The sequence below is a fragment of the Phascolarctos cinereus genome, unplaced genomic scaffold, assembly GCF_003287225.1.
Source record: "Phascolarctos cinereus isolate Bilbo 61053 unplaced genomic scaffold, phaCin_HiC Scaffold_2;HRSCAF=192, whole genome shotgun sequence".
Classification (NCBI taxonomy): Eukaryota; Metazoa; Chordata; class Mammalia; order Diprotodontia; family Phascolarctidae; genus Phascolarctos; species Phascolarctos cinereus.
In genome coordinates, this window is record NW_027555625.1 from 136,505,623 (window position 1) to 136,527,564 (window position 21,942).

Consider the following 21,942-nt stretch of genomic DNA (forward strand, 5'->3'; position numbering starts at 1 on the left):
GTCACACAGCTAGTAAGTGTCTGAGGTCAGGTTTGAATGTATGAGGATGTCTTCCTGATTCCAAGCCCAGAGCTCTATCCACTGCATTACCTAGTTACTCTAAAGAAGAGGTAGAAGAGAGGAGAAAACAAGTAGAACAAAATCAATCAATACATCAAAAAAATCTGACATTATATGCAGTGTTCCACACTCCTGGATTCTTCTCCCTGTCATTATACCCCTCCCCTCCCTAATCTCTGAGAAGACGTAAGGGGAGATATTTTCTCATGTCTTTTTTTATCAGGACCAAGGTTGTTCTTTGTACTTTGTTGTTGTTTGGTCATTTTCAGTTGTGTCCCATTCTGTGACCCCATTTGGGGTTATCTTGGCAAAGATACTGGAATGATTTGCCATTTCCTTCTCTAGCTCATATTACAGATAAGGAAACTCAGGCAAACAGGGTGAAGTGACTTGGGTCACACAGCTAGTAAGTGTCTGAGGACAGATTTGAACTCATGAAGATGAATCTTCCTAAATCCAAGTCCAGAGCTCTATACACTGCACCACCTAGGTGCCTCTTCTTTGTACTTACTATAGACTTGTAATAGAGACAAACAAGTGTTCATTAAAAGCTAAGAATCCTCCTCTACTCTTCGTCTATCGATAGGATAATTCCATTTGTGAAAAGTCAGATCTGTTAGATCATGTGTGTGTAGTTACATATCTATATACATACGATATAGATGCACACATATTTTATATACATATACACACCCCAATCTCCTTCTTCTAGGAAAGAACTAATATTTTAAAAAAGAAATAAGAAGCTTGACAAAGCTCATGTATCTTTCCCTTGCTCTGGGGCATTTGAGGGAGGAGGCTGAATGCTAATGAAAGAGAATTGTCAATAAATTGAATTTTAGTTATTGTGAATTTTAGAAAAGATATTTTCCATGTCCATGTTACTGTTGGGAAGTAGGTTTTCTTTTGGAAACGACTTTCTGCTATTTTAGCAGCAATAAGCATTCTATTTTCAAACCAGCATGCATCACAATGTGTAAATGGGACTGGGCGCCTGGGTTCACTGGGGACCTGAGTTGATACAGCTTGTTGGAGGAGTGTGGTGCACACTGGCTATTTGCCTTGCTGCCGTGAAATTCCTAGCCTCCGGTGTGGCCGTTTCCAGCATTGGTTTTGGATTCATATGCAATGATGAAAAGGATGATTGGATTCCTACCCAATCATTCTCCTCTTTGCCATTTAGGGGGAGGCCTATCATGCCAGTCCCTGGTAGCTTTGAGCCAAAGGGTGTTCGCATGTCAAGATAATGAAGAACAGTGGAAAGAAGCCATTCATAGAGCTCAGCTCACCATAGACATCTTGAAGCATTATTTCAGGAAGCAGCTTTTTTTTTCCTTCCACTTAATTTTTTGGGGAATATATCTGAAGCCCTGATTCATCTCATTTCTAGCTGCAGGAAAACTGCAGTTTTAAAGCATCTCAGGAGACATTTGAATTTCCCTGTACAGCATTTACTCCCATCCTTTGAATAGTTTTTGAGGAAGTACAGGTCAGAAGTGAACTGGCCGGTGCACAGGCCCCCTTCTCAGTGTGTGTTATTCATGCTCGTGTACAGGAAAGCTTGCTGGTCAGGCCACTTCCTTGACTGAGACATCGGAGAAACAGAAAGCTGGTGATTTAGAAATCCAAACCTCTGCTGGCGCTTAGGAGCCCCGATGGAGGGATCTACCTGGTGAGTAGAAAATAAAAGGGCAGTTTTGGGGATTTGTGCTAGCTCTGGCAGATCTACTTGGGTGTTTCCTAAAAGTTATTTTTTCTTTTCATAACAAGAGGCCATTGGTCTGAATTCTTTTGCTTCAAGAAATGACAGTGTGTGAGGAAACTAGGAGGAATGTCAGGTAGGGGTGGTGATAAATGGCATTTGTTCTGTTATTTATTGTCTTGGAGATTGGCCTGAAGGTACTGAGAGGGTAAGAGATCTGTCCAGGGTTGTCCAGCCTGTGTAAGACCCAGCAGGACTTGAACCAGACTCTTGTGGCCTCTTCCTTCTTCTTTCTTAGTGCCTCAATTTCCTTATTGGTAAAATGGAATAATAAGGGGGGGCTAAAGGATTAAAAAAGATAAAAGGAGACAATAGATGAAAAAACTTTTTTCTTTTTCTGAATACTGTGAGTGTTGGAGATGATCAGGGCTGGGGATGACTGCTTCTGGAATAATAATAGTCAGAAAATAGCTAGTGTTTATACAAGGTTTACAAGGCACTTAACAAATATCTCATTTGATGCTCACAACCATCCTGGGAGGGAAATGCTGTTATTAACCCCATTTTATAGATGAGGAAACTGAGGCTAAGTAACTTGCTTGGGATCACACAGTTAATAAGTGTCTGAGGCTGAATTTGAACTCAGGTTTTCCTACCTCCGGGTCCAGCTAGCTATCTGTAGACACAGGCTATTGTGTTGTCCAAGTCCCCTGTTTCCACAATCTGTCATTTTACCAAGTTATTTGTTTGGGCCTTGAAGGCTTTTCCAGTTTTAAGAGTTCCTAATTAAAATACACTTTGGGAAGGTTTGGGGTTTTAGGTCATACCCTAAAGTAATTGACTGTTCTGTCCCTCCCAGGATTTGCTTTCACTTCTGGATACTAGAGTTTCCTGTAGGGAGTGTTAGCTTGGCAATTCAAGCTTTCTTCAGGTATGGAAAAATTATGAAACCTGGATGTTTTCCTCTTCCATGGGCAAATATGTTTTGATGAAAAACATTCACCAGTGTTTTATAAAAAGAAACAGAATTATTCAGACTAACAAAACAGGAATTAGCCAAATTTACTTTTAAGTTGCCATAACTGGGGCCTCGACATGCCTAATCCAGAGGCATTAACTCAGTGGGCGCTTGGTCATTAAATAAAAACAGTGGATAATACCTGCCCTGGAGTCAGGAGGACCTGAGTTCAAATTTGATCCAGATACTTACTAGCTATGTGACCCCAGGCAAATAACTTAACCTGATTGCTTCTAAAACCAAACCAAACCAAAACAAAAAACAGTGTGATAGAGTAAAAAGAATATTGAACTCGAGTCAGGAGGGAGCTCCCAGCTTGACACTTCATAGCTGGGTGAGGCATTAACTGTCTAAACTTTGTCTGAGTTTGCCCATTTGTAATAAGGCAATAATAACCCTTGCACTAACTACCCTGGACCACCTTTAAAACACCCTAAAATGTGGATTGTTGAATTGTTGCTAGGGAGTACCATTAAATAACCACTGTTGACAGGGATTGTTAACAATAAAGGATTCCTAGGGGCTACGTGAATACCTGAGTCCAGGAAACAAGTTGTTGGTTTGGAAAACACAATGGAAAGATTTTGTAACCAGAACAGAAGGCAGGGGGAAGTCTTGGAAAAATAGCAGCAGAGCTCAAAATATCTGAGACATGAACTCACAGTGCTGTGCCTTAATTTACCTATTTTTAAACTTTCTGGGATATACATGTAGTGTGCTTTTGACCTCGTGTGAGAATTGGGCATGCACACAAATATAAAACATCACAGTAAATACAATGTATGTACGTGTGTATCTATGTGAGAACTCTTCATTGCAAAGAATGTATTGCATCACTCAATTGTGCTTTATCTTAAAATTCAAACCTTTGATTTAGACTACATAAAGTACCATGGAGGTGGGTGGCACAGTGGGTAGAGTGCTGGACCTGGAGTCAGAAAGATCTGAGTTCAGATCTTCCCTCAGATACTAACTGTACAACCTTGGGCTTACTTTACAGAGTTACTATGAGGACCCAATGAGAAAACATGTGTAAACTGCTTTTTAAGCCTTAAAGTTCTATATCATTCATTGCTAGCTATTTCTCCTGTTCTGTAGGAAACCTCAGTCCTTTCCATGTTTTTGACCTTGTCTTTGATAACAGTGAAGTAGTTAAAATGGCACATTACCCATCAACCTTATTTTTCTGCTTACTAGGGGCAAAAATGACCTAACTGAATCTGCCTGATCTATTTCCTTCAGAGCAGATAGTCTCTTTGGCTCTTTCCTGTCTTCTGCATCATCCCCCTCTTCTGTGGCACCACGAGCCTTGAGCTAACATATTATACTGGTCACCAAATGTGACATAAGTCTTTTTGTCACCAAGCCCTGGGTTTTGGCTTGATGAACTTCTAGCTTGACTCTCCCCCATCTCCCTCCTCCCATGTTCCAGTGCTCAGTTCAGTCTGTAAATGAGGCCATTGACCTTTAGGGTACATATTCTGACTAAAAGGGCTTCACAGAAGGGTTGGTGCATCATTCCGTGCTGAAAAGGAACGGATCTTTTTATTTAGTATGTTTAATGGAAGGCCACAAAGGGAAAGTAGAGCCAGCTGGTTTATCCGGAGGGACCCCAGGAGCAGGAGGCAAGGACCTCAATGTGAGGGCAGACAATTGAGCCCTCACTGGGGCTGATATTTTCAGACTAGGGCAGCCCACTGACCTACCTTATACCAGGTCATGACTGACACCCCCAAAGCAGGATTGAGAAGGGGTAGGGAAGGGATACAACCAAGGATGTCACCCAGTAGCTTTGTGCACGAGGTCAGGGTATGACAGGAGGAGGGAGACCATGAAGGCATAGAACTCTTGAGTTCCATAGACATTTAAACACGATATGTCCAAAAGTAAATTCATTATATTTACCCCCAAACCCTCCGCTCTTCCTACCTTTCCTATTACTGTTGAGGATGCCATCAATATTTTTTTTAAATTTAGTATTTTATTTTTCCCCAGTTACATGTAAAAACAATTTTTACACCATCAGTCTTCTAGTCCTCCGAGTTTGTAACCTCGCTGTCATCCACTATTCTTCATATCCAATCTCTTGCCAAGCCCTGTTGATTCTACCTTCACACAATCTCTAGTGTTGTCTCCTTCATTTCTCTAACACTGCCATAACCCAGGGCAAGCCCTCACCTCACATCTGGACTGTTTCAGTAGCCTGCTTGTGGGTCTGCCTGCCTCAAGTCTCTCCCCTCTCCAGTCTATCTTCCACTCAGCTGTCAAAGTGATCTTCCTAAAGTACAGGTCTGACAATGTCACCTCCTCTCCTCCTTCTCTACCTCCCACTCCCCATTCAAGAAACTCCTGTGGCTTCCTTTTGCTTTGAGGATCAAATATAGAACTCTGTCTTTGGCTTTCAAAGCCGTTCATAACCTGACCCCTTCCTTCCTTCTTGTCTTCTTATACCTTACTTTACTCCACATACTTTTTGAGCCAGTGAGACTGGCATTTCTGTTATTCCTTGCATGGGACATTCCATCTCCCACACATTTTTCCCTGGCTTGTTCCTCATTCCTGGAACTCTCTCCCTCCTCATCTCTACCTCCTGGCCTTCCCAGCTTCCTTCAGGTCTCAACTAAAGCCCCACCTTCTGCAAGTAGTCTTTCCAGTTCCCCCTTAATGCTGGTGCCTTTTCTCTGATATTGTATCCAATTTATATGTTTTATATATAAAATGTATAGATTATATATAATCTATAAATTTCATAAAATTTTATTATATATATAAATTTTATATAACATGGTTTGTATAATGTATATATTTTCCTATATATTCTATAATTTATATCCATAAATTATAGAAATTATATATATGTGTGTGTATGTGTGTGTGTGTATATGTGTGTATATAACTGTACATACCTATTTGCATGTTGATTCCTCCATTAGATTGTAAGCTCCTTGAGGGCAGGAATTGTTTTTTTTTTCTTTCTTTGCTTCCCGGAGTGTAGCACAGTACCTGCTTGTTGAGTTGATTTGCCTACATATCTTGTTTATACATAGTTTGCATCATCTCTTGCCTACTGGAATGTGAGCACTTGAAGGAAAAGGGCTGTTTTTGCCTTAGTTTGTATCCTCAGGGCTTCACTCAGTCCCCATAGTTAATGCTTAATAAATATTGGTTGATTGAATGTTGATTGATTGGGTACTTGCTTCAGGACAACTCACTCAGCTAAGGGAGAGGGGTCATCAAGGCGGTTCTCAGGCTTTTTATTGGGAGGGGGAAGAGGAAGGGTCCTGCTCAGATGCTCTGGCCCTATGAAGTCAGATGGGAAACTGAAAGTTTCTGGCATAGAATAGGTTATAAGTATGGGGCATTTCAGAGAACTGGCGGGGCTGAGGTGGAATAGCTAAGAAATAACCAGTCTATTGGTTACAGAAAGACAAAGCTGGATAGACCTCTTTTTTCCCTGGACTGTATTGTGACCTTCCTCACTGTTGCTCAGGAAGCTCCCTGTAATCTCTAGGACCAAATATAAGCCACTCAACTTCCATCATGGTCTGGCTCCAGCCTACCTTTCCAGACATGGTGGCCCTTCATGGACTCTGTGGTCCAGCTAAACTGGCCTATCTACTGTTCCTCTCACATCTCTTGTGCCTCTGCGTGGCTGTCACCATCTCCTCCCCTCATGCCTGGAATGCATTAGCTCCTTACCTTTTCTCATGGAGGACCTGACTTCTTTTAAAGTTCTGCTCAAATACCAACTCCTACAGGAAGCCTTCCGTGCTTCCCCCAGCTGCTGGTGCCCTCATTCTGAAATTACCATGTTTTTACATTGTATATATTTTTCATGTATTTACACATGTAATAATGAAAACAATAATATTGATAATATTAATAATAAGAGCTTACATAGTGCTAAGGCTTACAAAGCACTTCACAAATATTGTATTATTTTATTTCCAAAACCTTGAGGTATAAATACTTTTACTGTCCCCATTTCACAGATGAGGAAACTGAGGCAGACAGAGGTTAGGTTTGGTGACTTTTATATTTCTCTTGTACAAATTTGTTTGCAGAACAGCTTGCCTATAAGCATTGAGACCTTGAGAGGTTAAGAGGCAGCTAGATGGCACAAGTGTGAATAGAGTGGATAGAATGCTGAGCCTGGAGTTCACATCAAGCCTCAGGCACTTATTAGCTGTAAGTGAGCAAGTTGCTTAACCTTGGTTTGTCTCAGTTTCCTCAACTGTAAAATGGGAATAATAACAGCACCTACCTCCCAAGGTTGTTATGAGGATTAAATGAGATAATACTTGTAAAGCATGTAGACCATGCTAAATGGTTCCTGATGCATAATAGATGCTTAATAAATGCGTGTTCCCTTTTGCCTTATTGTCCATGGTGATACAACTAGTAAGTATGCAAGGCAGGATTCGAACTCAGGATATCCAGATTCCAAGGCCAGCACTCTATCTGCTGCTCACCTACCTGCCTGTGAGTACATAGAGTGTAATCTTCTTAAAGGTAGTGAATGTTTAGGTCTCTCCTTTGTGTCCTCTGCTGAGTACATCTCCTCGTACCTTAGAAGGTGCATAGCAACCAAAGGGGAAAATAACACAGTTAGATAACCTTTCACTCAGTCCTCGCAGCCTGTGCACATGTGCAGGGGCCAGGCCTCCCCCTCCCGCTTAGCTCTCCTTCTTATGTCTGACTCAGCCCCATCTTTTGCTCTTCTCCCCCAAATCAAACATCAGCTGCCCAAGCAGCATGCTGTCTGTTCCTGGTCCCTAATCAGTAGTTTCAATTTAGAAAAGTATCAAAGACACTGGTTTTCAGCATGATGTCAGTGAATTTTAGAAAGCAACAACTGTATTTCAATATAATTGCCTTTGCACTCTTATGTATTTTATTTCATGCATTGAAAAATATTATTCTGGGAAGGGGTCCATAGTCTTCACCAGACTGGCCATAACACAAAAAAAGTGAAGGACCCCCATTTAAGCCCTTTGGAAATATACTTCCTTAGCGCTTATCTCTAGGTTTAGAAGCTTCTCAGTACTTTGCAAACCGTCTTTCTTCTTCCTAAGTGGCTACCCCTGGGATAATAATAAGCCTGCTATTGGGCCAGAGAGAGATCCTCCCTTCTTTCTCATATCCTCCCCTTCCCCTGACATCCTCCAGAGACCTTCTACCTGAATTGACCTCCTTTCTTTTTTTTCTGGGATGTATGTGAGGCTTTTACCTTCCAGAAGCTCTTCCTGTTATCTCCGTTATGATTGGCTGAAGTGATTCCCCACCATTTACCCTTACGTTCAATGAGGACCACAAACTTGCTTTTTAAAAAAAAATATTTTGACAAACATATTTCAACATAATTATTTTCCTGTGTAATTCTATGTATTTTATGCATTTAAAAATAACTTGGGGGGGGCAGCTAGGTAGCACAGTGGATAGAGCACCCGCCCTGGATTCAGGAGGACCTGAGTTCAAATCCAGCCTCAGACACGTAACACTTACTAGCTGGGTGACCCTGGGCAAGTCACTTAACCCTATTGCCTAGCCAAAAAAAAAAATAATAATAACTTGGCTCTTTCTACCTTTCCAGGCTTCTTATATTACCTTATTCCATACCTTCTTATACCTCCCCTTCCAGGTACCCTTCGATCCAGTGACACTGGCCTTCTGGCTGTTCCTCAAATGAGTCATTCCATCTCTTGTCTCTGGGCATTTTCTCTGGCTGTCCACCATGTCTGGAATGCCCTTCCTCCTGATTTCCACCTCCTGGCTTCCCTGGCTTCCTTCAAATCCCAACTAAAATCCCACCTTCTATAGGAAGTTTTTCTCAACCCTTCTTAATTTGAGTGCGTACTCTCTTTTAATTATTTCCTATTTATCCAACTTTCTGTATATATATTTTTTGTTGTTTGCTCCATTAGACTGTGAACTCCTTGAGGGCAGGGACTGTCTTTTGCCACTTTTTGCATCCCTAGTGCTTAGCATATTAAATGCCTGGCACATAGTAGGCACTTAATAAATGTTTCAGGGTTCAATGATTGATTGATTGATCTAGCTCACAGGTTCTTTACCTTTTTTGCATAGTTGACCCCTTTGACAGTCTGGTGAAGCTTCTGGACCCCTCCTTAAAATCATGTTGGCAACTTACATCCAAAGTTGAAGGAAAAGCTGAATTTTATTTAGAGGTTAGTGAAAATAAAGGTATAATTTTTTTCCCACCCAAGTTCATGGACTCCCTAATGTCTATGGGCAGTGGACCCAAAAGCTAGGTGGAGCAGGTATGGATAGAATAGATATAGTGCTGGGCCCAGAATTCAAATCAAGCCTCATATACTTCCTGCCTACAAGTGGGCAAGTGGCTTAACTTCTGCCTCAGTTTCCTCATCTGTAAAATGGGGCTGTTAATAACACCTCTGTCCCATGGTTATAATGAGGATCAAATGAGATATTTGTAAAGCACTTGAACCACTGCTTGACATCTTAGTAGCTGCTTTTCTTAACCCCAGGTTAGAAATTCTAGTCATGTGTATGACTCAAGCTCTTTTCTAGAAAAATGGTCAAACTTGGCATAGATCGATGGAGAGATAGCGAGAGAGAGCACTTATTATGTGCCAGGTATGGTGGTAAGTGCCAGGAGTATAAATACAAGAAAAAAGAGAGTTCTTGCCTCAAGGGGCTTGTATTCTTGTGGGGGAAGGCAATGCATAAGAAGGAGCTACAAATGGGGAATTTATCCTCTGTAGATCTTCTTTGTATGTAGTTACAGGAATAATAACAATAAAAACAATAGCTAGTATTTATGTAGTGTTTACTATGTTCCAGGCACTGTGCTGAGTGTTTGTCTCATTTGATACTTGCAACAGCCCTGGGGGGTAGTGCTATGATTATCCCCATTTTACAGATGAAGAAACTGAGGCAAACAGGTTAAGTGACAGCTAATAAGTATGGCCATATTTGAACTCACGTCTTCCTGACTCCAGGCCCAGAGCTCTATCGTAGTTGTTTGTCTGTTGTCCTCCCCGTTAGAGTATGAACTACTTGGGAGCAGGGACTGTATTTTGGTTGTTTGTTTTGCTTTGATGTTTCTTTGTATTTCATCACTTAGCACAGTGGTTGGCACATATCAGGTGCTTAATAAATGCTTGTGGTTTTTCAGTTATGTCTGACTCTTCATGACCCCATTTGGGGTTTTCTTGGCAGAGATATTGGAGTGGCTTGCCATTTCTTTCTCCAGCTCGTTTTTATAGATGAGAAAAATGAGGCAAACGGGGCTAAGTCACTTGCTCGGAGTACACAGCTACTGAGTGTATGGGTCAGATTTGAACTCAGGAAGGTGAGTCTTTCTGATTCCAGGCCTGGCGCTCTGTGCACAATGGCGCCACCTGGCTGCCCCTTGTTGACTTGACTTGTCTGAAATTGATCTTAGGCTTCTTCCCTGGGAAGCAGCTTTCTAGAGCATAGGTTTCCCAAATAAGTTTTTTTTCCTTAAAGTACTTATGATGTATAGTGCATAATAGCAAACATTCTACAAAGCCAACACCTGGTACCACAGCTTCTCTTTTGACTTTTATAGTGGTGGCATATGCCAGTACCGTTGGCTTCTGTTTCTAATTACCTCCCCAGGCATCCTTTGAGTGAATAAGTGAGCGTGGCTGTTCTCTCCACCCTTCCTCTCCCAAAAGCCAGTTTATTTTGTCATCAATCCAAACATACATTAAACAAAGTTAAGCCTTCAAACAAATATAGATTAAATAACAAAGTCAAAATAGATTTCTTTGCAGAGGTCATTCCTGTTATCCATTAACACTTTGGATATCTTTGGATATCAGCTAATATGTCCACAGAGCAGGAATTCCTTAGACTAAGAGCTCTTAACCTGGTTTCTCTCAAAACTTAAATTTTTTTTTTGCAATTTCATAATTGGTTTCCTTTATAATTATGGTTTTATATTTTTCATTTTAAAACCTTCCAAGATGAGGCTCATAGGTTTCACCAGGCTGCCAGAGGGTCCATTACACCAAAAAGCTTAAGAACCCAGCTCTGTATCACTACCAGAATGTAAGAACAGCATGTACCTTACAGAATGTAAGAACTCCCAATGAGGGTTGGAGGCAGAGTTGTGAAGGAGAATGAAGGAATATGGCAAGATAAGGTAGGGCACCAAAAACAATGCCATGAACTTTACCAAGTTGTGTATGGACTATCCCTTTAAATCATTCTATTCCTTCTCACTTTTAACCTCTTTTTTTTTTTTTTGCTTTTTGATGAGGCAATTGGGGTTAAGTGACTTGCCCAGGGTCACACAGCTAGTAAGTGTTAAGTATCTGAGGCTAGATTTGAACTCAAGTCTTCCCAACTCCAAGGCCAGAGCTCTATCCACTGTGCCACCCAACTGCCCTACCTTCTCACTTCTAAGATCTGGCAGCACAGTTCAATGGAATGAGCATTAGATTCAGAGCCAGAGACTGATTGTCTTTAGCATCTCTTTTTCAAAAAAATTAATTTATTTATTTTTACTCACCTTCCTTTCCCACCTCCCTCCCCAAGACAGCGTGCAATCTGATATAGGCTCTACATATATATTCCTATTAAACATATTTTCATATTAGTCATGTTGTAAAAAAGAATTAGAACCAATAGGAGGAACCACAAGAAAGAAGAAACAAAACAAAACAGAAGAAAAAAAAAGAGCAAATAGTATACTTTAATCTGCATTCAGATTCCATAGTTCTTTCTCTGGATGTGGATAGCATTTTCTATCATGAGACTTTTGTAGATGTCTTAGACCCTTGCGTTGCTGAGAAGAGCTAAATCTATCAAAGTTAGTTATCACACAATGTGGCTGTTACTGTGCACAATGTTCTCCTGGTTCTGTTCATTTCACTCTGCATCAGTTTATATAAGTCTTTCCAGGTTTTTTTGAAGTCTGCCTGCTCATCATTTCTTATAGCACAGTAGTATCCTATTACATTCATATACCACAGCTTGTTCAGCCGTTCCCCAATTGATGGGCATCCCCTCAATTTCCAATTCTTTGCCACCACAGAAAGAACTGTTAAAAATATTTTTGTACGTGTGGGTCCTTTTCCTGTTTTTATGATCTCTTAGAGATACAGCACTAGATGTCCTATTGCTGGGTCAAAGGGTATGCACATATTTATAGCCCTTTGGGCATAGTTCTAAATTGCTCACCAAAATGGTTGGATCATTTCACAACTCCACCAACAATGCATTAGTGTTCCGATTTTCCCACATCTTCTCCAACATTTATCATTGTCCTGTTGTGGTGATGTGGTACCTCAGAGTTATTTTGACCTGCATTTCTCTAATCAATAGTGACTTAGAGCATTTTTTCATGTGACTATAGATAGCTTTAATTTCTTCATCTGAAAACTGCCTGTTCATATCCCTTGACCACACATCTTTCAGATCCCAGCTTTGCTGTTTACTACCTATGTGACCTTGCCAAGTCATTTAACCTCTCTGGGCCTCAGTTTTCTCATCTGTAAGATGAGAGGACTAGACTCCATCATCATCATCATCATCATCATCACTAACATTTCTATAGCCCTTTAAAGTCTACAAAAAGCTTTGCAATTATCTCCTTTGATTCTCACAACAACTCTGAGAGGTAGGTGCTATTATCTCTGTTTTACAGATGAGGGAACTGAGGCAGGCAGTGGTTAAGTGACTGGCCCAGGGTCATACAGCCACTTAAGTGTGTGAGACCAGGTTTAAACTTAGGTCTTTTGGTGCCAGGTCCTGCATTCTATTCACTGAAGCCTCTAGCTGCCTGACTGTCCTTCCAGGTCTAAATATATAATCTTACAATGTGGCATAACAATAGAGGCTCATGAATGTCAAGGCTATGACAATTGTAGGCTGCTGTTGTTCTTCAAGATTCCATTGCTTGGGGCAAAATCCCATTGCAAAAGGAAGGTTCTGTTTCCATGTTCAAGTAGATAATCCCCCCCCCCCAAACAAAACCCAAACCCAAACCTCCTTGATCTGGTTGTAACAAAAAATCTTATGGGAGAATTATTTCTCAAGTCCCATGCCTCATGGCCATGTGGTCATGACTTTCTGAAAGGATTTATTTGTATGCTTCATTATCAAATCAGAGAACCAGAAAGTGTTACAACTGGAAAGGAACCATAGAGATCATGTGGTCCAAACATTTCACAAATGGAAAAATTGAGGCCCAGAAATATGAAGTGATTCACCTGAGGTCACACTGATAGCTGGCATCAGGAATGTAGATGAACCATAACTGGTCTGAGCTGTAACTGGGCTTCCTTTGTCCTGATGTTAAGGCACAATTAGCCTCTCATTCCTTCTTCTCTCCAGCACCCAAAGCACAGTTTGGTGAGCTTTGAACAGAAACGTCCTGCCTTTTACAAGTCTTCTCTTTCTACATGCTTAGGTCATGGTGGCAGGGTGCTGAATGACAACACTGTGGAACCAGCCTCCATTTGGCTACAAGAAAAGACTCGTATGTCTCAGAGCAACCAGAGAATCTGGGGGCAGCCAGCCACTTCCTACACCTGCTGTCTTGCCTCCAGGGAACCACCCCTCCCACCCAGGAGCAGCAGCTGTAAAACCCAGGGGAAATTGTCTCCCATGATAGTTATCAGACATGGCTGTTGTCTATCTCTGCCAGAAAACTGTCTTTGGAGTTGTTCATCTAAGCAAGACAGAGCTAGGGAGCTCATGTTTGACTCCTTTGTGCTACAGAGCTCTGTCTTTGCATCGTCTGGTAGCTGGGATCCATTTTCTTTAGTGATTCTGTGTGTTTCTTTGTGCACCAGTGTTCTGGGCACTACTCTAGGGCAGATAGAGCTTCCCTTCATGGCCCCAAAACATCAGTGTTCCCTCACAGTGATCTTTTTGTCTTAATGTTCCTGTATAATATGGGTGGCATTCAGAAGCAGGTCCTCAGTGGGTCAAGCCACCAGGTTCAGTAGCCTTTAGTGAGAGTTATCTGAGAATGTGTTTATTAGACTCCTTTTGTATTTATCAATAGAGGGAGCAGTCAGAGGAAAATAAAGTACTCTGACCTGAGCAGAGGGAGGTTAGAGGTGGGCAGAACACACCAGCCACTGCCTCTTTGCAAGGGGCTGGGGGATAGTGCAGGAAATCATGAGCACTTACCCCTTTAAAAAAGAGGAGGAGGAGGTGGAAACATGACTTCTAACTCTTGGTGTGGTGGCAGCATCTGGTTAACAGGTAGAAATGGTTAAACCATTCCGTGTGTCATCTTTAACACATCTGCCATATACTTGTACTAAAGCAAAGCAAGATACAAAAGTGACCCAGAAACTTTAAGGAACAATATTAGATTCTCTTATAATAAACCAATTTGGATATTTTATAGATTTCACCCAAATTAGTTCATTTGTGCTCCCAACATTTCTTGAGATAGAGAATGCAAGGAAATATAACTTCATTTTACAGTTAAGGAAACTGAAGGCTAGTGAGGCTGAATGATTTTACCAATGTTGCCCTGTGAATCAGTGTCAAAGCCAAGACTGATGATGGCTTTTAACTTTAATCCTAATACTTTTTGTTTGTTTTTTGTTTTTAGGCAATTGGGGTTAAGTGACTTGCCCAGGGTCACACACCTAGTAAGTGTCAAGTGTTTGGTCTGAGGTCGGATTTGAACTCAGGTCCTCCTGACTTCAGGGCCAGTGCTGTATCCACTGCGCCACTTAGCTGCCTCTAATCCTAATACTTTTTCACAGAATCACAAGATTTGAGGGTTGGAAGGGACCATAGTGCCCAACTAGTCTGCCCCATACCTGAAAGGAACCATCCCCAACCGTAACATACCCAGTAAGTGGTCATTCAGCCTCTGCTTGAGGACCTCCAATGATAGAGTGATTGGAATTAGACCTCCTGAGGCAGTCCATTCCACTTTTGGAGAGCTCTACCATTTCCACCCAATTCTCTTGGTTCTTCTCTTTAGGGCCAAAAAGAACACAATAGTCCTTAAAATACTTGAAGCTGTCCTGTCCCCCCTGAATCTTTTCTTTGGGCTAATCTGCACGCCCTTCATGATCTTGAGGCCCTTCACCAGATGGGTTGTTGGGTTGTCACTTCCTACATTCTCTCTGCCTTATCATTGCTTTTTCTAAACTGTGCCACCCAGAACTCAATACTGTGTTCCATATGTGATCTGACTAGGGCAGAATACAGAGGGACTGTCACCTCCTTGTTGCTATGTGAGCTATCAATCAACCAAATCAACCAGTATTGATATGTGCTAGACATTGTGCCAGGATCTTGAAGCTCTGCGTCTCTTAATGCAGTCTAAGATCTCATTAGCTTTTTTTGGGCTGTCACATCAAACTGTAGGTACCTTTAACCCCTAGCTCTGTCTCAGAAAAACTATCATCTAACCACATATATGTCTCATATTGTACATGTGAAATTGATTTTTTGAACCTAACCCTAAAACTTTACATTTGTCCCTATTGTGATTCAGCCTGATGCCCTAGCCTGCCAGGTTCTTTTTGGATTCTGACTGTTAACCAGTTTCTTAACTCTCTCTCCCACCTTTGTGTCATCAGCACATTTGATGAGCGCATTTCTGCTGGATCTTGCTATCTCCCCCACCCTACTGCCAGAATTTGAGGCTTTGAAAGATATCTGATTTTCATCATCACTGGATATTCCTTCCACTGGGACAGATCATAACCCTTCTGCATTTCATGAGTTCCAGTGGCCCCCAAATTCATCACCTGTAGCCAGTTTTTGAGTCATGAGTCTCCTAGCACTTAAACCAGTTTGGTTTTCATGTACTAGATATTGCCTGTACTTGAAGCCTCTCTCACTAGATTGAGTTCAGGTCCTCGGCAGCACAAGGTACACCCATAGTAGTGCTGATCCTTCTAAGTAATAGGATGTGAGTGAGTGCCTAGCCTAAAATAATTTTCCCTGGAGCAAGAAAATTTCATAAGACAATTTGACATTTTAAAAATACCTACACAAACACCTCCATGTTATATTCTTTCTGACCCAGCATCTAGCACCAGGCCTGGCACACAGTAGGGGCTTAATAAATGTTTGTTGACTGATTGACTTGCCACCTTTTCAAGCCTTAGTCCTCTGCTTGGAACACTTTTCCTGCTTCAATGAACTTTGACTTGACTGGGCATGACGTCTGGTTAATGACTTGGACCACACCCCTTTCCCACTATTTGGACTCTTCCCTCAGGCTCCAGTAATTCTTAATTAACAGCACATATTGGGTTCTTGATGCCGCCTTATTCAATGTCCCTCCCCTCCTTGTTTTGCTGCATCTGTCTTGGCATAGGTTCAAACTGTTCCATCTGCCACTGCTTGCGCCTCATTGATAAGGCCTTGGAGAACCTCCCGTTACCTTCCCATCACAATGAGACAGTAGGGTTTGTGTTCACGAGAGCCTATCAGAATTGCCACAAGGATTTAGAACAGATGTTCTGAACCTGAGTTCTGTGAACTTAGATTTCTTTTTTGATGACTGTATTTCTGCATAACTAGTTTTCTTTGTAATCTTATGTATGTTATTTTATATATTTAAAAATATTATCTGGAAAACAGGTCCATAGACTTCACCAGATTGCCAAAGGAATCTACATCACATGAAAGGTTGCAAATTTTTGAGTTAGAAAGTCCACATTTGTGGCTGCTTAGGTTGCCTAAATGAATGATTGAATGAAAAGCATTCATTAAGCACTTACTGTATATCAGGCACTGAGGTTGCAAATCTGCAAAAGCCAGATAGTCCATGCCCTCAAGAAGCTTATATTTTAATGAGAGAAATAACATAGTAGTGGAAGTTAGGGAAGAGGGTGGGAAGGGAACAGAATAGGGTGCTTCAGGAAGGGAGTCATGGTCTGGAAAGTTACAAAGAGTGAAACAATCAAGCTGTCTAGTAACATCCCCTTTTCAGAGCCAATGGCATGGATTTGATTACTATTCTCATCGAAAGAGGTGTAAAGCTGGAGGTGGGGAGGGGGTTGTGTGCACAAGTTCCTTGGGAGAGGAGAACACAGTAGCTTAGCTCTTCCCAGGCTCAGTCTCTGGTGATTTGGTGTGAAGAGTGGAGGGGCATGGGAGAATGGCAAGTTGACCCCCTTCTTCACCAACAAAAGAATCAAAGTTGGGAATTTTTTTTTTAGGCAGTTGGGGTTGAGTAAGTATCAAGTGTCACACAGCTAGTAAGTATCAAGTGTTTGATCTGAGGCCGGATTTGAACTCAGGTCCTCCTGACTCCAAGGCTGGTGCTCTATCTACTGTGCCACCTAGCTTCCCCTAAAGTCTGGAATCTTTACTCCCCATATAATCTTTCCATGGAATAATTTTTGAAATCATAATTTGGTTCCTGGCTCCAGATTTGTTATCTGTCTCACCTCCTCCTCTCCCAGCACTCAGGCCCTCCTTTTGGTGCCTTCATCCACCTCATTAATGCGATTTCTCTTCCTGTTCCTTATCCTGCCCCGGGTTTTTGCTTCCATTCTGCTGGGTTGATTGAATCCTGGGTGGGCAGAGTAGTTTTTTGCACCATATGGGCCATAAGGCAGGTCAGCACCTCTGTGTAAGACCCATTTTAGAATGTTAAAAGAAGTTTTAAGTTTGCTCTTTTCTGTTAAAACACTGGCTCATTTTATCAGGAAAGAGAATTCTGTTTTTCTTTTCTATCCCTACTCCCTTCAGTAAATCAGATGGACAGGTACTTCATAAAGGTTGACAGAGGACAAAGAAGCTCTGGGTGATTCACCTCTTTGACCTACTCTTGTCATTTCTTTGTTTCATATTTACAACCCAGAAACTCCTGTGCACCATCTCCCCAGCTACCCACTGTGATGTGTGTTATTTCTTCACTAGAGATTCCTTGGCCTGTCCAGTATGGTTCAGTTTTCATTAATCCTTGTTACCTAACACTGTTCTTCTCTCTGGCATCTTTGCTACATGACTTTCATATGGCCTGGTCCAGAGACATTGTCTTATTGACCAGTTGGGTAGAGACAAATGATTGGTTTATGTTGGCCTGTGAGAACTCTGGTTTGACCCATCATGGTGCATAGCAGTCACAGAGATATCTGATTTTTTTTTTCTGGCCTGACAAAGAAAGAATGGGGAGCCCTGGGTGTTTTGCAGGAGTGCATTTCCTAGGGTTACAAACTAAAAACTTTCTCTATGGACAAGAGAAGAGAGGTAGGGTCATTTGGCCGGGACGTTTTTCAGTAAAGTTGTCTTGAAACAGATGTGTTTGACCATCTGGCACCCAGTCAGGAGCATCTAATGTTGCCTAGATAGTCTCTTGATAATTTTGGCAGCTGATCCAGACTCGTACACAGGTTTAAAATATCATTCTGGTGTAAATATTTATATCATTCTGACTAAGTTGAATGAGTGCTGCCCACAATGACTCCTGCTATGCTCTCTTTTCCCTCCTATCTTACGAGGCTAAGAGAATAACACAGATGGCTATAGCAAATGCACTAGAGGTTCACACTACAATAGCTCTCTTCAAGACTGGAAAAGAAAAGAAAAAGATAACAGACAGAGGTATGAGGTTCATTATTTAGGTCCTAGGACACGTAACTTTGTGCTGATTTTTGTAGCTTTTTGATACGGTTTCCTGATCCTAAATCTCTTGTTTCTGCTTTAGGACATGGAACTAGTCAAGATGACTCTGGGTCATGCTGCATGTAATAACTGGGGATTGGAAGGGATGGGGACCCTGTCCCCATATGAGGTAGGTGGGGATCTGGCACCTAGGCAAACCCGATAGGGTTAAGCAAAGACACAATTCCATTCTAGGAGTGGCATCTGTCTGAAGTTAGATTTGAAACCAAGAGGCTACATAGGGAAAAAAAAACAAGGTAGGTAGGGAGCCCTAACAATCATGGAGGAAAAATATTACATCTTTATTTTCACTGATATCTAACTGAAATTTAAAATTCCCTTCAATTATGAATTTAAAAATAGCAAACATTGTTCTGATGAAGGGTTTATAGGCTTTATCAGACTGCCAAAGCTTGGAGGTGGGGGAGCCAGGGTTCATGACGCAAAGAAGGTTAAGAACCCTTGAGCTAGAAGATAGAGTAGGTCACAAGAGCTGAGTTGAGGCTGAACCTACAGATATCCACCCAAGAGACGGAATTGGATGATATGATCTGCTGTGAAGGAAAGTGTTTTGTAAACCTTAAAGAAAGCTGTACATGCAGAATGTAGAAAAAACGTGGAAATGATGTCCATTGTAGGGCCTTTTGGTATCACTAGTGACTGACCCTTTGGCGTTTATCCATAGGACTTTGCAATCCATTTCTTAGTTGCTGATGCATTTGATCTCCCCCCTTTTTGGTTAATTTTCTTCTCTCTTCTCCCTGACCATTTTTTCATTTAGCTACAGATTGGATGGATAGCATGGCCATGGGTAGTATTACTCCATTGTTATCTAAGCATGTGTTAACATCTGGTTGTTGTTCACCAGTTGTTTTCAGTTATGTCTGGCTCTTTGTGATCCCATTTGGGGTTTTCTTGGCAAAGATACTGGAGTGGCTTGACATTTCCTTCTCCAGCTCATTTTACAAATGAGGAAACTGAGGCAAACAGGGTGAAGTGACTTGCTCAGGGTCACACAGCCAATAAATGTCTGGGGCCAGATTTGAACTCGGGATGATGAGTCTTCCTGACTCCAGAGCTGGTGTTCTGTCCATTGTGCCACCTAACATATGGACTTGAGTTCAAATTCTGCCTCAGGCACTGTATGTCTATGTGATCCCAGGCAAGTCACTTAAACTCTGTTCTTCCATTTCTTTATCTACAAAGTTGGGATAATATAGCACCCATCTCACAGGGTACTTGTGAGGATCAAATTAGTCAACATCTGTGAAGCACTTTGCATACATACAATGAAGTGCTGTATAAGTGTTGTTATTTTTATATTATTATTATTAATTATTATTATTATTATCATTCTATTACTTTACAACTGAGGAGGATCTTGAAATCCCTAAGAAATATACCCTGGTTTACTGTAAGACATTGTATTGCCACATTGCCTTAGAGTTAAAATCAGTTTTGTCCAAGACTCGGAGAAATCTTCGTCTCACACTAAGGGAAAGGAACAGTAGATTGTGAGTCATAGGCATGAAATGGAGCAGTGCTGGAGGATCCCATCCAACCTGTGGTGTGTACACCACCATCATGGCTATGAAGGCAAACTCTCCCTTGTGCACATCACTGCTGACTTCAGCCTCCTAGAATTCCCATGGAAACAAAGCTCAATAGTTGTCTCTGCTCATCTGTTTGCCAAAGCCCCTTGACCTCCATGGACTGGAGGGTTGGGACAATTGACAATAGTGGAAATGGAAGAATTGGAAGTGCTTTTATATGTGTGTTTACAGCCTGAGATCTGAAAGCGGGAATTTAACAGAGGAGGAAGGGATTTCCAAATAAAGCGATGTGTTTGAGCAAGCACATAGCGGTACCTTTATGCAGTTTTGAGGGCCGGCATAGAAACCTTTGAAGGAGAATTCTAGCAGGATACTTCTTTACCTACTTTGTCCCCACCCTCCCTCCCCCAAAGGTGTGTTTATTTAAGCCACTGAGATATAACTTCAGTTTATGACCGTTAGCACAACTAATCCTTTGAGGGGAGGTTAGCCTGTGACACTAGAGTCAAAGAGCTCATTGTGTGGGGCCTGAAATGAAACATACTTATGCAGTGGTGTGAGGTACTAGGGTCACCACTTCCTGACCTAACTAGACATTGCTTATTCTCTTTTTCCCTCCTCCCATCAGCTCTTTTGGCCATATCCCCAGAAGGTGGAGATACTGTGTTGAATTTATTGCTACTCTTAGAAAAATGTTGCCTTTATTGGCCATAAAGGCTGTGACAGGAGTGTTTTCAGAGGCGATGGCTGCAGCCGTGTCACTGCTCTCTCTCTGGCTCCTCTGTGCCTACGGAGGCACGTGGGCAGTGCTTCCCCTGCCCTTCCTGCTTCTGCTCTTCCTCTGGCCCTAGATGGCCAATGTCTCCTGCTTGGTAGCTTCCATGGTCTCACCTGCTGCTCGCTGTGACAAGGCAGACTGAAATGCTCTCCCGTGCCTCCTTCCGCTGTTGAAATCCTTCTATTTCGGAGGGCAGGTTAGTGAGTGTCTCAGCACATCATCAATATTCTGGGTGGTTTGGGATTGGTGGTATGCTTATTAAGTGGTTGTGGGGCTGAATTCCTTTGCTGGCTGTCACTTCTGTCCTCTAGAAGCTTGAATTCTAAAATGACGTGATGAGCAGCATACGTGTTTGGATAGACCTGCGACCTTATTGGTTCAGGGGTTCCCTCTGTTACAGATGGTGTTCTTGCCCATCTCGTGCAACACTTGTTAATGTTCTCTCCTAAGTTTACCACAAGGTGGTCCACTGAACATGCTACAGGATTTCCCTGCTTTCTCTTGACATTGCAAAGGTCCCAGGGAAGCCTTCTTGCCATGTGATGTGTCCATCTTCTCTTATTGTCATATGATTACTTGATGACATCTTTTTCTCCTATTCTTTTGAGTTCTCCACTGGTTTTATGTTGCAGCCTACTTATATTCACCATATGCCATATTTTTTTTAAGTGGGCCTTTGCCTTCTTTCATGGGAAACTTGGGATCCTTAAAGGAGCTATGTGATTTCTCAACGGTAATCCAGACTACTTTTCTCCTGTACAAGTCCTCATTCAACTCATGATCTGTATATATGTATGTATGTGTACACACACACACACACACACACACACACACACACACACATGCACAGATGGACAAGCTCAGTAGGGTATCCATTCAAATGCCTGTTGAAATGTGAGTAACAGACATGTTTCATCCATTTGCTCTTCCTTGTTTGGATAGATAAGCCAGGCTTTTTTGATTGGTTATGTGCCTCTTCTAGGAGGCTCTGCAGTGTTCTAGTGCATGATACGGTCAACAAGGTATCTTCCGCCAATGAGCTTCTGTAGGATCTCAGCATCTCCTGGGAGTCCCACTTCAACCTGTAATCTACCTTGGCTCTTTTGCATCACAGTAGCTAACACTTTTGGTATCTCCCTTTATTATGCTTTACTTGATGTTTGTGAGGAAAGGGATCTGTTCTTATATCTTCCAAGGAATCTTGAATCATTTTTTC

The 21,942-nt window shown here is 41.8% G+C and overlaps 1 protein-coding gene across 12 annotated transcripts in view; it reads left to right on the plus strand.

Moving 5' to 3' along the window:
• CSGALNACT1 (chondroitin sulfate N-acetylgalactosaminyltransferase 1) overlaps positions 1–21,942 on the plus strand; it is a 402,593-nt gene that overhangs the window by 270,408 nt on the left and 110,243 nt on the right. For 9 of the 12 annotated variants that reach the window (XM_020969596.2, XM_078149613.1, XM_020969595.2 and 6 more), the window contains one exon: positions 1,616–1,732. The exons of 1 other annotated variant lie outside the window; for it this stretch is intronic. The gene's annotated coding sequence lies outside the window, so the exon portion shown is untranslated. Of the gene's footprint in view, positions 1–1,615; positions 1,733–18,438; positions 18,526–21,942 lie in introns of all 12 variants that reach the window. 2 more of the 12 variants (XM_020969598.2, XM_020969602.2) reach the window with 2 other exon arrangements.